At 33.3% G+C, this 9,519-nt stretch overlaps 1 non-coding gene and 1 pseudogene across 1 annotated transcript; one reads left to right on the forward strand and one right to left on the reverse strand.

Annotated features, from left to right (window-relative positions):
* The first annotated feature begins 4,334 nt into the window (after positions 1-4,334).
* Positions 4,335-4,455, forward strand: LOC120199994. The gene has a single exon (XR_005523505.1). It is a non-coding gene; the product is annotated as a U5 spliceosomal RNA (small nuclear RNA).
* A 503-nt stretch (positions 4,456-4,958) lies between these two features.
* On the reverse strand, positions 4,959-9,253 carry LOC120199942 (annotated as a pseudogene).
* Between the last annotated feature and the right edge of the window lie 266 nt (positions 9,254-9,519).

Raw genomic sequence — 9,519 nt, forward strand, 5'->3', positions numbered from 1 at the left:
ATGGTATTGCTCACAATTTACTTCTCGTGTCAATATCAGTGCCATTGACAGAATAAAATGCGTAGGTAACAACACTAAGTCCATCGAAGCTGTGTTCCTGCCACTACTGCACTACCAAAGCGGTAACTCTGTTCGTTGCTTCATTCTAAATGCTAATGGTTTGGTAGTATTTGATTGGAAGACTGATGATCAAAGCTTAAAGTCAAAGGCAAAATCTTTTGATGTTTCAGCAACTCATCGAACCAAAACTATATTGTCCCACTTGGAGTTTGAGCTCCTAATTGAAACAGTATATCATAGGGGGGCTGACCAACCCGATTTTCATTCTATTTAAATTGATTTTATTTAATTTTTAGGTCAAAATTTGAATTTTTGAGCTTTTAAGATAGTTTTCAAATTTTCCTAAACTTTCAGGGACTTGTTACCCGATTGACCATCTCTGTCAGAAAAAAGGATATTGTTTCAAACGTGGGCTGAGGAAAAATTGAAGCCCTAACCTTAGGGAGCCCATGCCTCTACCAACCAAACTAGGTCACTGTTGGTGATAGATATAACTTAAAATGTCTTTTTAACCTTTGTAGAATGGATTTTTAAAATTCCCAAATCAGATTGCTACCATGCAGCATCGAATCACATCCCATTTATTTTTTTAAATCCCCGCTGTCCCGTCCACTATCGATCAACCGTTACTCGACCATTTGTCACCGTTCCCACCATCTGGAGCGTCGTTCAGTCTTGATCGAAACCCCTCGGTCCTTCGCCGTGAAATGTCTTCCTTCTTCGTGAATCGTCGTTTGAATCTCGTCTTAAACCTAAGTTATTGTCATTTGGTTTTCAATGAATTTCGGACAATCCCGAGCTCCGATGACCTCACCGCCACTGCCACCGTGATCTCCATCTCATCCCGACCAAACCTAATTGGCCCCTCATCGAGTTTTTTCGTCATTCGTAAATCGTCCGTCGAAGCTTCATCGAATAACCCATTACCCGTCACTGTTTTGGTTGATTCTGGCTGCCTCGACCGTCCACTTGCTTCACCACCTATACAGTCGAGATCCTCATGAAATTCCGAGCGAAACCCATCCACAGTGTTTCTTCGCCGTCGATTTCTCCGATCACAAAGGGTGAACTCTTCGATTCCTTTCTCTGTTATTTTGTTTATGTTTGGTTAGGTTTTCAGTAAATTTGGACGTGCTATTGTGTTGGCAACATTTGTTATCGGCCGCTCGAACAGACTACGTCGTTGTTATCACGCGCCACTGTTGCGCGTGAGGCTCCTTGGCATCCTTGGGAGACTTATAGAACCGATCTAGTTAGACGGGTTCGAACTGAACCAGTCCACCCTAGATCAAATCGGTTATTATTGCACTGGGTCAATCGCTTAGTCAATCTACTGAGTCAACTCGAACCAGTATGACCCCTTGACTTTAACATCCATTTGACTTTGACCAGGGTTGATTTGATCAAAAAGTGAATTTTTTAAAAAGGCATATTATGTTTTTGACGACCTGGGTCCGAATCTGTAGTATGTTTCTCCAATTCGAACCTGATAAGCTATTTTTCAGCATTTTATCTTCTGATTCGAATAGTTTTCTCGATTAAGTTTTGTTTCTGACATTATTTTGCAATGTATCTGAGACATTATGAGACATGGAATTAAAGTTTAAGAATGATCGAATGAAATTAAAATGATCGATTGATGTGGCTCGAAAATTGAGTAATACATTTACCTTTTGTATGTTTTTAGAAATTCAATGATAATTGTTAATGCATTAATGAAATGAATGGTCAATTAGGTGTATTTAATTATTGTTGACTCTAACTGAATACGGAATAAAGGTAAAAACTATATAGACTCAGATGGTTCTTATGAGAATTGGAAGACCGCTCGAAAATAATTTTAAGTTTAATGATTAATGAGTAAATAAATTGATCTCGGGATCCACAAATTCTGATTAATTTTTTTAAAGGTTAAATTTTGAGAATACTTGTTAAGAAATTAAAAAATAACCATGTAGAGTAAAATTATCAAAAAAAAAATCTATTATATTGTAAAAAGACAAAGATAGCCCCCTTTTCACTTAATTAAATTACGAGAAAACTTACATATGTTTGGATTGAACAAAATTATCAAAATGTCATTAAGATGTGAAATAACTAAAATAAACTCAAGTATTCAAATGATCGAAATACCCCTGAACCCTAAAAGAACCAAAATACATTAAATTCTGAGATGACTGAAGTAACATCGAGTGTTGAAGTGACCTAAATATCCTAATGACTTGGAATAAATGAATGTCTTTGGATAAATTTTGGAAATACCAATAAACTTAAATATTGTATCGCCCCTAAAGGTTATGGAGACAACTCAAGGACGTCAGTCACTGTATATATTACAGTTCAGAAATAAATTAACACCACCAAAATACTTGCTCATCTTCTGAAGATCTTTTCAATGTGGATTCTAAGGGAGATTTGTTCAACCGATGCAGTCAATATTAAAAAGTGAATATCTGTGAAGCGTTTCGGCTCGAATGATTAGCAAGTATTACAGTGTTGGAATCTGATTAATTTGACTTTACTCAAAGATGATAATTCGATATAAATTCTGAATATTGCAAACAATTTCTTGACCTTTCTTGGGTGATTTCATTTTATATATATGAATCTTAAATTATTCTGATGTAAAGGTTCTTGAACAGCTTCCTGATGCATCTGAATCTTAAAAGGGTTCTAAGGTATTAATTCTAAATGTTTGATTATATTTGTTAACAATTGATTCCTTTTTATAGGGACCTCATCCCTGAAATATGATCAATTTACATAAGCTCCATGTTTTCTATTCCTGGTAGTTACCAAATACCTCTGAAAAATATATGGATCTTCTAGTGTGTTACTTGTGTTCTATATTTATTTGTTTTAACTGATTTTGAAAGCATAATTTCGTTTACTGATTTTCTTGAGTTCTAATTTTATTGATATGAAATTTCTTGTTACTGTAAAATGTCTTATTTATGATCTCTTGATTTTACCAGTGCTATATGAAATTGTTTTATTAGGGTACTGTCTGGAGACTCTGAGGTTCAACTAGCTGGTAATTCTTTTATGTTTGATAATTCATAATAGACTCCTAGATCCTAGGGGTCTAAGATAAGTCTTTATGGATGTTTGTTTTGGGGATTTGCATTCGGTGTACGGTTGTATGGTAACTCTGTGTTTTGAATAAAAACTCAATCTCTTATTTATGTTTTTTGATATATAATATATATGATTCTCGATCTCTGAAGTACTGGTTATTATTAAACTGATTTATAGTAGGGTATTGATTTCGTAGGATTCTAAAGTCTCTGAGGTTCAACTAGCTGGTAATTCCTTTTTGTTCTGATCATTCATATTGGACTTCTAAATCCTAGGGATCTAGGGTAAGTCCTTATGTGTGTGTTCTGGGGAATTTCATATAGAGTGTTCGGGTGGAAAGTATTATAGTGATTTTAAAAAAAATGTTTCCTAAAATAAACTACTATTTTTTAAACTATTTTATGTTTTATGAGAACACATTAGACGTCTGTTTTCAATCTCCTGAACTGGTCCTCTAAACGTTTCCTCTAAACTATAATCTTCTTGGTTATTACCTGAAGAAATTTACCTGAAGAAATATCAATAGAACCTTAGCTTATCAAGAAAACCTGTATATGTCTGAATCAATAAGGAAATTTTTATGCTTACCTTTTATCTGCATGTCCTTCATTTGATAGTTTTATATTATTGAGCTTTCCCAAAGCTCACTCTGATCTCATCATTTTAGGTTAAAGATCGATCATGTGCAATTATCAACATCAGTATGGGAGTTATTCGGCACTACTTTAGAGTACGGTACAAGTGTAATTGGGGGCATGTAGGTCATACTTGTTCATATGGAGTTTGTTACTTTCACAATATTGTGTATGATTAAAATTTGTTTTAATATTTGAATGTTTTCTGGATTTGTATTTTATTTATAATTGTTTTACGATTTGAAATGGATTAGCAAAAATTGAAGTTTCTCCCACATTTTTATTGCGACACTTCGGATTTGATCAGGCCTTCTGGGGTGTTAAGTGGCAGTAAGAGGTTTTGAAGTTGAAATTGAAAGCTTCATTAAATAAAGCAGAAGAAAAGAGAGAATGTGATAGAACAAGTACATAATTTGGCTGAAGAGTGGAGAGAATTGCTAGCTCAAAGGTCTAAAGAGTAGAAAGTGGAGAACAACAAAATCGCACATGTGTACCAAACATAAAAGTCCATCCCAACTGACTTCCATAAATGAAACAGCTAATTTCCTCTACATAGTGACGGAGCCGTCTGGTGAGCACATAGCGAACTATTCATTTACCTTTTACTAAAGAATATCGTGTGCTCTCCACTTAAAGCGGCATACGTCTATTTTTTTTGGAAGGGTATTCTTAACTGAATGCCCCATCTCTTCCAAATATTTTAGTTCATAAGAGTGTACATTGATTGAACAAATTCCATCAGTCCAGCCCAAAAGAATCCAGGATAATTTTGATGGGAATGAAGTTTGCACCAATGCAATCCATAAACTTTAAGAACTCAAACCCACCAAAAATTAATAAATAAAGAAGTACTAAAATCCTCAAGAAAATTTATTGGAAGAATTATCGAAAAGGAAACAACTGTAAAATTTAAGATCAGTGTGTCAAATCTCTCTTTTTGTATTAATTATAAGTTTCAACTATGCTCGGTTTCAATTCGAAAACCATTTCTTATTGCTGTGGAATATGACCGATGAAGAAAAAAACATAACCCAAGAGTAATGGCAATTATGTATTAGCAAAAATGCTCACCATGTGTTTGACGATATGCCAGCGATTTATACAAGAGTCTCTCTGTTGCTAATGACCCATAACTGCTGTCAACCAAATAACTGCTAGAATATCATACCACTGAGGTTGTCATCGTCCATTATTGTAGCTACCGAGCACATAAAGCTAAGTAATTCATAAACAATCTTTATTAAGTTGCCTTGGCTGTTTTGCAACATCGGTTATCATCGGTCGATTCTCCGGATTTTCATGCGTGCAACAAAGTGCAATCTTTGCAAAACTCACCAACTCATCACAATTGATTCCTTCACTTAAAAGTTTTTTATCCTCAATTTCAGTTAACAGGTTGTTTTCCACATGATTCAACACCAATTCTCTAAAGGTGGCTTCCAGTTCGTCCACATTGTGATCCTCATATGGTTTTCTAGTCAAAAGCTCAAGTAATAGTATCCCAAAACTAAAAACATCAGCCTATTCATTTATCTTGCATTCCAAAACCTCAGGTGCTATGTACCCAACTATCCCCGAGATACTGTCTTCTACAACATGCGATTTTCCCTTCGGAACATATTATTAAATTGTGGTTGTGGTGTCTGTCACGGATACGGTTACAGACATTGTAGACATTACGTACCGCGTAACGGTTGCTGCGGGCGTGATTTGTTTATAAGAAATCACATTATTTCTAAAACATTATATTTATACATTTTACATTCATATTTTAATATGGGTTTCAAATTGCGGTTGTAATACCCTAAAAATTTAGATAATGACCAAAATGAAATTTTGGAAAGTTTGATGATCAAATAGAAAATTTGAAAAAAGTTTAGGGAATTAAGTGATAATTTCCTAAAAAGAATTTTATTCCATAAGTGAATAGTTTACTCTTGAGAGTGGAGTTTTATAGAAATCATATTTTTGGATTTGGAATTTTAGTAAAGGAAAAAAACTAGAAAGAGTCAAAGTCCGATAAGGAATCGGTAATTCCGATCGAATTGAAATTTTAAAAAAATTTGAAGGATGTTATAAAATGGTTGGAAATATTATTTTAATATTTTGGATCAGAGAAATTTGGTTTGGAATTGTGCAATTTTTCAGATTTAATCGAAACATTGGAATTTAGTGACTAAAACGCAAATTTTTGGAAATTCAAGGGGAAATTCAGAAATAAAAGTTAAAATAATTCATATTTGACTTTGTATTATGATAATGATCAGATGGCTTGGTTTTATGGTGAATATGGAAATTCATTAATGGCAAAAATGAAAATTCTTATTGGATTGAATAAAAAAAATGCTATCATAATATATATTGACATGTGTTAGATCTATTATATCATAAAATATCAAATATGGTGGAGCATCTTCAACTTCTTCTTCATCCAAGACCGACATCTCCAAGCTTGCAAGGTAGGTGTTTTTGTTTTGAACTTTGAAGCAATCTTGTTGAGAATTACACTTAGGTGTGATTAGGAAAAATATTCTACAATCAATTCTCTACATTTTGACATGAATATTACTAAGGTTTCATGTTCAAGTTCATCTTGAGTTGATGAAGGGGATTTTGATTCTTGTGTTTTATGGGTTTTGAAGAGTTAAGTGATTTTAAAGAATTTGTTGTAAGAATTGATGAAGAACCTAAGAATGAAGTTAAAGAAAACAGTTTGGATTTTGAATATCGCAGTAGGTTCAAAAATTCACCAGAAATTATATAAAAATAATTTCGAGGTTATTTTTATATATTTGTGTTCATATATCGATCTAGTTTCGTTTAAAACAAACAAGGATCAATTGCAAGGTGTACACAAAAAGATATGAATTTTTAACCAAGGAATGGTCAGAAAATGCAGACAACAGATTCTGCAAAACAGATTATGTTGATCAACTTTGAAAATTCACCATAAATTGTACAGAATGAATTAGAAGGATTTATTTATATGGATAGATTCGTATTCAAGTTTAGTTTTTAATGGAAGAAACGGAATTGAATTCCAGTGTGTATATCAATACATAATACTGGTTCGTTTAAGGCAATGCAAGTTGTAGGAATATGGAAATTTTAGAAAGTTTGGTGATTGTAATACAAATTTCGAATTGTTGGGAGTGTTTATTGTAATTATGTCTTTGTATGGGTACTTGGTTTATAATACTTTCAACAATGGAATTTTTGGTATTAAGAATTTAAGTGATAAAATGGTGAAGGACCATTTTGAGTAAATTAGAAAAGTGGGTTCTAATGTTAAAAAGGAATTAATAAGTACTGAATTATTTTGTGGAAATGAGTTTGAAGTATGTTATGGAATTATTTTGGGATGTGTTTATGTTAGAACAATACTAACATATGAAATCGTTATGAATGGTGATTTATACAGATTGTGATTGAATTGTAATCGAAGCAAATCGAATATAAAAAGGGCTTATGGTGGACAATAGTGAGGCTCATATATTTTGAAAGATATAAAGTGTCAAGGTTTAATATTGGGCTATTGGCTATAGATTATGTTTTATTAGTTAATAAATGATAACCATGCAAATAAACTTATGAGCTTACGGAATAATGGCAAGTATATTGGAAAAATAAGCTTACGAGCTTATGGAATTTAAATGGTAAGTATTTTGGTAAAATAAGCTTACGAGCTTATAGGATAAATGGTAAGAGATTTTATATTATTTTGATCATAGTAAAATATTGGATATGTTAGTAAAATGATTTTATGGAAATTTGATTTTTTATATTGAAAATCATGCATGAAATGTATTGCACTGTTAAATGTTTTAATTGCCTCACTAAGTATATACTTAGCGTGTGATGATTTTCACGCGTAGGTAAAAAGCCAGTAATGAAATAAAGAATTTAAAGCGTCATCAAAGATCGAGAAGTATATCTCAATATAAGTAAGACATCCTAAGTTGTAATGTTAATTTTATTAGTGGCATGTTATTATAAATGTTTTATTTGTTTGTTAAACAAATTTGGAAACAAAATGGAATTTTATTGAATTTATATGTATTTTCGAAAGTTATTGTAGCAATGAACATTAACCACGGTTTTAAGCAAAATTTTCCAATACCGATTTTCCTACTGTTCACGAGTACTGTTCCCTATTCATAAAAAAATCTTTTGGATTAAATTTGTTTATAACATAATATAAATTATATGATATGATATTTTTATAATATCATTTACGATTTTAAGAAGATGAATTTTAAATTGCTTATGAATTGGAAAATGGTTTTAGAAATTCGAGTGACATCTATAAGTATAGATATAATTATATGTATTTATCGTAATTGTGGCCGTAGCGGGCGCTATTGAGTGCTATTGCGGGTGTAGTGGATAACTCGGATGGTGGCGCTACCGCTATTTCGCGGGCGCTATGTTTTCGGACCGTGATTTGAAAACCTGATTTTAATATTCTAATATTAACTATTTTTAATGTCATATTCTTATAGTCAATCTTCAATTATTATATAGAGAGGCATTATAAGTTTAATGTTTGTTAATATATAATATCATTTTTTTGTTAATTCAAAATATTTGAGTATTTTATCTATGTAATTTTATATTTCGGACAATTTGGATGTTCGTTGCGGTGTTGTTACTGCGTAATTTTTTGCCTATTGCGGTGTTACGTAACGGTTTTAGACCACAAAAGTTGTGATGTAATTCCCTTATTGTGTTATGCTAATATTGTATCGCGGAAACCTGCAAAATCGTTACTGCAACCATTACATTACGTTGCAGCTGCAATTTAGTACTAAGCTTCGGAATGGCTACTGAGAGCGAGAAATCGGAGAGTTTGGCGACGTGATTCGTATCTATTACTATCGATATAGCGAAAGACCTCGATTAATAACAGGTCTAGACAAAGCAGTATGAAGATATGAAACTGCATTAGCAATGTCCATTGCGATCTTTATTCTAGACTTCCATGGTAATGGCTATGCCTCAAGTCCCCCCCCCCCCCCCCCACAAACATCAAACATTAATCTCTTGAGATTTCTATCACCGCCAAATTCATACACAAGCACTGGATTTTGAGTCTCTAAGCAGCATCCTATGAGTTTTAGAACATTCTTGTGAGCACTCATTTGCGAGCTAATCACAATACCTGTTTTAGCCGTTTCGAGACATTTGGTATAGCCCTGGTACCTTGTCACAGAAATCTCACGACCATGGAGAGATCCTTCGTATAACACGAAGTGAATGTACCTCAAGATTTCCCGACAGGCGTCGTAGCCTTTCTTTGCTTCGCTCAGGTCGTCATCGGAGAAAGTTCGAATAGGATTACATTAACCATCAGATGAGGCAATAAGCTTTTCTAGTAACATGCTTCCGTGCTTCAAAAATAGTCCCTCATCCTTGCTTTGCCTTTTTATTCTGAGAAATGATCCGATCTTGCTTCCCTTCGACATACAGCAACTACAAACAGAGATGCTAAATAAGAGAGACTTATAATACACTGGGACAATGGTGGTAAAGATATAATCTTCTTCAAATTGGTTGCAGTTAACAAAACTTCAATGAATTCTTCCTAGCTAAAACAGAAGTAGCAGAAATAGTAAAAGGGCAGAAAAATAGGAACCTGAAATTGTAGAAATGGGTACTTAAGGGACAAAGTTGAGCAGAGCCAACTGCCAAGCACCTGGCTAGAAGGGAGTTGTGCAAATGGTAGAACAATTGGGGAAAGGGAAGA

This window comes from Hibiscus syriacus, unplaced genomic scaffold, assembly GCF_006381635.1.
Source record: "Hibiscus syriacus cultivar Baekdansim isolate YM2019G1 unplaced genomic scaffold, ASM638163v2 tig00005856_pilon, whole genome shotgun sequence".
Taxonomy (NCBI): domain Eukaryota; kingdom Viridiplantae; phylum Streptophyta; class Magnoliopsida; order Malvales; family Malvaceae; genus Hibiscus; species Hibiscus syriacus.